General features: G+C 39.9%; 1 long non-coding RNA gene across 1 annotated transcript; it reads left to right on the forward strand.

Moving 5' to 3' along the window:
• Positions 1-624: 624 nt before the first annotated feature.
• LOC127537151 (uncharacterized) lies at positions 625-7,319 on the forward strand. The gene is made up of 4 exons (XR_007946648.1): positions 625-2,815; positions 3,145-3,300; positions 3,423-3,512; positions 5,903-7,319. It is a non-coding gene; the product is annotated as an uncharacterized LOC127537151 (long non-coding RNA).
• The last annotated feature ends 570 nt before the right edge of the window (positions 7,320-7,889 follow it).

Consider the following 7,889-nt stretch of genomic DNA (forward strand, 5'->3'; position numbering starts at 1 on the left):
GGGATGAGGAACGAACCGGCTGATCGGAGGCAGGTGTATCCTGGGGGGCACCAGGAGGGGAGAAACCAGGAGGGGATCCGGAGGGATTTTGAAGTCTGGAAGGTCCAAATGGGGAGAACAAGCAGAGCACGGCAGGCAGGAGTCTGAACAGCCGGTCCTGAGTGCAGGCAGAAGAGAAAACACATTAGCAAAAGGTTTCACAGAATGCAGAGCTTACTGTGTGGCGAGAAAGAGACTGACGGGTCTGTCAAGTACAACAATCTGGCGGAGAATGGAGGAGTGAACCGGTCTTTTGTAGCAGAGGCAGGTGATTAGTGGAATGATCTTCAGCTGTCCAGAGTCCCAAGAAGCGGCTGATTGTCTGAGTGGCGGCAGCTTGGCTGCGCTTCACTCAGAGTGCTGCTGGAGGGAAAGAGAGAGAGAGAGAGTGGGAGAAAGGGAGACGGAGAGAGAGAGGGAGAGGAAAAAGTGGGAGATAGATGGGAAAAAGGTATTTGGATGCCAGATAGGGAGAGGGTGAGAAGAGGGCTCTGACAATTTTATATCGAACGTCACTTCATCACATGTACAGAGACGAACACTAAAAACTAAGCAGTTTGGATTCCAGCGAATGTTAGAACCACTGTTAGCAGATATTCAAAGCTTGGAGAAAGATGGTCTTTTTGTTCCAGGTTTAGGAAAAGTTGCCAAAGGGACTGTGGTCTGTGTGGTGGCTGATAATTTGGGGGCCCATTCTGTGCCAGGATTTGTCGAAAACTTCACAGGATCATACATTTGTCGGTTTTGTCGAAAACTTCACAGGATCATACATTTGTCGGTTTTGTCTTGGGGACCGATCTGAATTTCAGGCTAAAGAAGTAAGATCTGGGTTTTTTCAATGGAGAACCAAAGAGCAGCGTACACTGCATGTCCAGACAGCTGTGTCTTCAACAAATCAGACACATTGTTATGGTGTGAAAAAGCAGTGTGCACTGTCAGAAAAACTTGACCATTTTCATGTAACATCTGGTTACCCTCCAGATGTTTTACATGACCTTCTGGAGGGCATTGTTCCACGGGAACTGGCTTTGTCATTTGAAGTCTTGATCAAGAAGAAGTATTTTTCTCTCATGGAACTGAACAATGCAATTTGTCAGTTTCCGTACAAGTGGAGTGATAAAACAAATTGCCCTCATCTGGTACCTGGTAACTTTGCCATTCGAAAATCATTGGGAGGCAATGCACATGAAAATTGGTGCTTATTGCGTCTGCTGCCTCTAATAATAGATTTAAAAGTACCTGAACATGAGCTTCTCTTTAGATGTACTTCAGGATAACTTAAAGGACTTGGTGAAGTGCAGATTCCCAGCTGTCACAGCAGTGCATGCAGCTAATAATGTGTGCTATTTAGGCACAAGCTATGCAGTTGGAATGTTGGTGTGTTGTGGTTCCACTGCAGGTTTACCTGACTTTGCAGAGGTGTTGCAGATAATGGTGATTTGTGGCAAACTGACCTTTTTTGTCAGACTACAAAACGCATGGTACAATGAACATCTTAGGAGCTATGAGTTAGAAAACACACGCACGGTGCATTTACTCGAGCAAAGAGAACTTCCAGATTTTTACCCTTTGGCTGCATACGCTCTAGCAGGAAGACGATTGGCAACTTTGAAGCACCACATTTGGCTCTCCTTTTAGGTATGACTTAAATTTTTGCACCAATGTGTGTGAAGGATTTGTTTTAAATGTAGTCAATATTTATTTATTTGTTTCTGATACAGCTTCCTCTTGTTGAGATGGGTACCCCAGCAAAGCTGCGGATCATTTTGGAAATGATGACATTCGCAAACTGGTCCTACATTCAGGCATCCCCACTACACTTCAGGACCTTACTGATGTTATTCAAGAGACATTTCATATTTCAGGGTCATTTACTTTTTATTTTCATTTACAGGTTTATTTCAGGGTCAAGACATGGATTTTGGTGGCCAGTTTTCACTTTGACCTCAATTGAAGACGTAGAAGACAAGGCTACCCTAAAGCTAGTAATGACTCTACCACTTACCATAACTCTCAGTCCCGTGGAACCATCAGATGCTGAATCCCTGGTACCACAACAATCTTCTGATACAAGCTCTTCCCAATCATCTGGGTCTCGGGACACAATCCTGTTGTCTTCTTCAGATGAAAGCGGAACATCATACAGGTCTCAGCCATGGCCGGCTGAGTTTGAAATACAGACCTTTTCTTATGTTGTAGACATTGTGCTGGAAGCAGGAAACCAAGCCTATGAAAATGATGGCACGCTGCTGAACAATCCAAGAGTGACAAGTAGTATACTCGAGAGGCTAGCAGAGACAATATTTAGCTACACAGCATACCCTACTGATGTCCAGATTTTAGCTGTGGTAGAAGCCTTGGTAAAAAAAAGTACCCGTGCCTCAAAGAGCCAGTGTCTTTTAATGGCTTATACGGGTGGCAACAGAGACTCAAGTATAAAATGGGCAATTATCGGATGAAACTAAGAAGTCATCAACGAGCCTTTCCAGAGTTGGAGGTTAACACACTGAAAAGAGGAATCTCCAATGAAGATGGCTGAACCAAAGGCATCAAAAGGCCGAAGAAAGCTGAAGTGAACTACCTGCCGCCACTGCCAATTGGGTGAGACAGAGGAAACTTTAGAAAAGGAGAGACTAGATTTTCTGAATGAAGTAAAGAAGATAAACAATGAAAAGATTATTGGTGAGAAAATGGAGAAGTCTTTCTCCTTTCGAAGATTAGAAGTTGTCAAGCAATGCCCTGCAGTTCAAGACCTCATGAGAGATGGCCAGCTCAGGTAAATCCATTTCTCTTTTTTTTACCTGATCCTTGGCAGGCTGCAAGATTAAGATACACATTGTAAAACTATTATATATACATTGGGATGATGGTTGTGTCACACTAAATGTATTTAATTAAGGTGGACATAGTAATGCAGCTACTAAGGAATCTTGTGTCTTTTGCTGTTTAGCAGAACCATGCATTAAAATGTATGGTAATTTTGAAGGCAGAAGTCTGTGTTGATGCTTAATAGAGTTATATTACACTGAGGGGACTACAGTATTAATCGTTCTAGCAAGGTGCGTGTCTTGATCAAACTGTGGTTTTTATCAACTTCTGTTTCAGATCAAAGAGGAGTTCAGAAGGATAACAACTATTCATCTGGAGCGAACCTTTTTGTCAAAACTGGACACTTGCACTCCCAAACTCCTGGAGATATTTCAGACAAAGGGCGGGGTTGCAGGCACAAAAATCAGACCCATGCTGGATTCACTTGGCCAGGTAAGGTTACAGGGACATTAATGTAATTTGTGTCATCTTGTGTTGGGCTCATACACATACAAACTTAAAGACACAAAAATATTGTAATATATTTGCAATATATTTGCTTCTCTGTTTTGTAGCAACATGTTGAAGGCAGAAGAGATCTCATCATATGTTGCCTAATGGAGTTCCTTGGAGAGTCGGGAGAGGAGCTGATCAAAGACTGCCAGGTACAGTGCCTTGTGAAAGTATTCGGCCCCCTTGAACTTTTCAACCTTTCGCCACATTTCAGGCTTCAAACATAAAGATATAAAATTTTAATTTTTTGTCAAGAATCAACAACAAGTGGGACACAATCATGAAGTGGAATGAAATTTATTGGATATTTTATACTTTTTCAACAAATTAAAACCTGAAAAGCAGGGCGTGCAATATTATTCGGCCCCTTGCATTAATACTTTGTAGCGCCACCTTTTGCTGCAATTACAGCTGCAAGTGGCTTGGGGTATGTCTCTATCAGTTTTGCACATCGAGAGACTGAAATTCTTGCCCATTCTTCCTTGCAAAACAGCTGGAGCTCAGTGAGGTTGGATGGAGAGCGTTTGTGAACAGCAGTCTTCAGCTCTGCCCACAGATTCTCCATTGGATTCAGGTCTGGACTTTGACTTGGCCATTCTAACACCTGGATACGTTTATTTGTGAACCATTCCATTGTAGATGTGGCTTTATGTTTTGGATCATTGTCCTGTTGGAAGATAAATCTCCGTCCCAGTCTCAGGTCTTTTGCAGACTCCAACAGCTTTTCTTCCAGAATGCTCCTGTATTTGGCTCCATTCATCTTCCCATCAATTTTAACCATCTTCCCTGTCCCTGCTGAAGAAAAGCAGGCCCAAACCATGAGGCTGCCACCACCATGTTTGATATTGGGGATGGTGTGTTCAGGGTGATGAGCTGTGTTGCTTTTACGCCAAACATATCGTTTTGCATTGTGGCCAAAAAGTTGGATTTTGGTTTCATCTGACCAGAGGACCTTCTTCCACGTTTGGTGTGTCTCCCAGGTGGCTTGTGGCAAACTTCAAACCAGACTTTTTATGGATATCTTTGAGAAATGGCTTTCTTCTTGCCACTCTTCCATAAAGGCCAGATTTGTGCAGTGTACGACTGATTGTTGTCCTATGGACAGACTCTCCCAACTCAGCTGTAGATCTCTGCAGTTCATCCAGAGTGATCATGGGCCTCTTGGCTGCATCTCTGATCAGTCTTCTCCTTGTTGGAGGTGAAAGTTTAGAGGGACGGCCGGGTCTTGGTAGATTTGCAGTGGCCTCCTTCCATTTCAATATGATTGCTTGCACAGCGCTCCTTGAGATGTTTAAAGCTTGGGAAATCTTTTTGTATCCAAATCCGGCTTTAAACAGTATCTCGGACCTGCCTGGTGTGTTCCTTCATCTTCATGATGCTCTCTGCACTTTAAACAGAACCCTGAGACTATCACAGAGCAGGTGCATTTATACGGAGACTTGATTACACACAGGTGGATTCTATTTATCATCATCAGTCATTTAGGACAACATTGGATCATTCAGAGATCCTCACTGAACTTCTGGAGTGAGTTTGCTGCACTGAAAGTAAAGGGGCCGAATAATATTGCACACCCCACTTTTCAGTTTTTTATTTGTTAAAAAAGTTTAAAATATCCAATAAATTTCGTTCCACTTCACGATTGTGTCCCACTTGTTGTTGATTCTTGACAAAAAATTAAAATTTTATATCTTTATGTTTGAAGCCTGAAATGTGGCGAAAGGTTGAAAAGTTCAAGGGGGCCGAATACTTTCACAAGGCACTGTAGATTTTGAAAATTTGGGATGTTCTAATGATTATCCACACCATAGTAAATTTGACTTTTGTGACATACTGTATATGAGGAAAAACATTTGTATTCATATTAACAAATATTCGGCCATTAACTTAAATTGGCAATTAATGGCAATGTGTCCCAATTAGGGCTGAACGATATATTGTTATTGTATCGATATCGCAATATGAACATTTGCGATATTAATATCAAAAAAGCAACTATATAAATTATATAGATTTCCCCTGCGCTCGCCCTGCGTGTACAGCTCTGGAAGGCACAATAAATTTCATTTTTATGATTGCCCTTGAATGCACCGCTAAGGCCAGCCAACCACAAACCTTATTTCATGCTTGCTGTGGAGCGACAGCTGAAGCCAACCAATGACAAACATATGAGGATGTAAGTGAGGGAGACGGACGCACACAAAGGCACACACTACATCCACAGTGGGGAAATTAAAAAGTAAGAAGTCATATATCGTATCGATATCGAGATATGAAATTTTGTCTATATCGTTCAACCCTTGTCCCAATTTTTAAACTGGTTCTGAATCTGAAATGTTTGAAAAGCAAATGTTTTTGAGGATTCTGAAAGTATTAAAAATAGTATGTAAAACAACCTTATGTATTTTTTGGACAATCTTGTTGGAAAAAAATGAATTGGCTGTTTTAACATCATAAATCACCTCTTAGGTATTAAGGAACTTGAGAGAAAATAAATTATATAGTATTGACTCCTGAGCACTAAAACACATATTTTTCACAGGATGTAGGTGAAGAAGACTCTGCTCATCATGTCCTCAAGATCCTCGTCATCAGTGGAAATGCACCACAGGAAGGCTACAATCCTGCCCAGGTGTCAGTCATCGTCAAGGGAAAACAGGTTCTGGATGACTGCAAAACCGTGGCAAAGGCTTGCCTTCTGCTCATGGGCTTAATCTTCGCCATGAACTTGAGTTACCCACCGAAACTGAAATACACATTTGAAGTGTTTCATAAGCTTTTTCTTGAGCTGGATGTTCTGAAAATGTCGCCCAAGGTTCGGTCTTTGCAAAATAAACTGCTAATGTGAGTGTTTCCACAGTGTACATATGCTGTTCTAGCATATAGCTGTTTGTCTGATGTGTGGAAGCAGTACATGAAGCTTGTTGTTGAAAGATTTCGCTGTTATGCTTAAAAGTTACACTTCAGAACATTTTATTGTCTTTTACCTGTAATTGTTTGCATTGTTGTGAATGCAAACATTATGTACAACCCATGTCTTCCAGGGTCAGAAAACACGAACCATAGAAAATTAAAATGCAATTTATGCCACTTTTCAGATTTCAAGTGGAGACTAACGATGGTCTAAAAGGGAATGAAATATTGTGAAAAGAAATCTGCATTGATTCATAATGTTTTGTCTGGTATTTCTAACCACACTAATCACTGCTGGAAAGTGTAATAAAGATGTTTGAAAGTATGTTTTCATTTCATATTTGTAGAAAATGTGTTGAGATAATTTCATTCAATTAAAAGTAGGCCATGTTAAAAGTACAACACATTCATATTAGAATAGTGGTGTAGGTGGTAGCTTTAATATGTAAATATTACTTAAATATTGCTCCAAATAAAGTAAGGAAAAACTAGGTAAATAATCCTGAAAAATCAAGTATTTTTATATGGGTTTTTAAGTAGATACAAAGGTAGTTTTGAGTAAAATTTACTATCAAAGAGTGAGTACCTTTTGTCTCTGAGACAGTAAATCTCAAGTAATGTTCACTTGAGTATTTTTTAATAAAATATAATTCTTGCTGGCAAGTAAACTTTACTTGAATATTTCCTGAGTAAAAATTACAAAGATTTTCTGTGTGGAAATTGTTACCTAGCTTTTTTTAAGTAAATGGCACTCCAATTTTTTTTCAGTGTAAGGTGGAAATAAGTGCTGCTGCTTAATTTTCTTCAACGCACAGTGTTTCTCAGTATTTACCTATTGATAAGCTAATCAGAAGAAAAGTTCATTTTGTGTACTTGAATCACTTGAATGCAGTTTTTGTTTAATTTATTTTGAGTTTGTGAATAAAAATTGCTACTGAGGAAATGGATTCCCCCCCATAGTGCAGTGTTGATTGTGTAGGTTCAGAGAGTGAGAATCCTCTGTTTAAACTACATAATTTGAGTTGTTTAAATACATACATAAAATGATTGCTACTGAAATGTTCTGATTGTTCTGATTGTTATGTCAGCCTTCTGATTATTACTTGAATAAGTGACTGGATGGTTTTAAAAGGAAATTGTTCGTGGTTATTCAGCTAAAACTATATATTTTGAGTTCTTTTTAAAACTACTGCTCAGTGGTTGCACTTTTTTTTATTTCATGTTTGTGCATAAAACCACTGTTTATGGCGCTGTCACACTCTAGCGTATGAGGATGGTGAGTAACTACGTCATCGTGTCCAAAAACGTCACTTCCGTGTAATACCAAACCAACGATATAATGGTGATGTGTTGTGTCCCGTGTTGCAACAATAGAAATGATGTAAATAAAACGATATCTTTCTACCGCTTTCCTCTCCACGAAAAGGAGAAGAGAAGATGGCTGACACTGATAAGGTAAATCGGATTTCTAATCTTAGAAAATACATTTAGCGCCAGGAGCTTGACTAGGATATGGGTCTATGTGACTTGGATTTAATTGAGTCCAATACTTGGACTGACTTGCTAAAAATGTTTGGCTAAGATTATTTTAACTGTTATGGATTCATGATTAGTGT

This window comes from Acanthochromis polyacanthus, chromosome 14 (assembly GCF_021347895.1).
Source record: "Acanthochromis polyacanthus isolate Apoly-LR-REF ecotype Palm Island chromosome 14, KAUST_Apoly_ChrSc, whole genome shotgun sequence".
Classification (NCBI taxonomy): domain Eukaryota; kingdom Metazoa; phylum Chordata; class Actinopteri; family Pomacentridae; genus Acanthochromis; species Acanthochromis polyacanthus.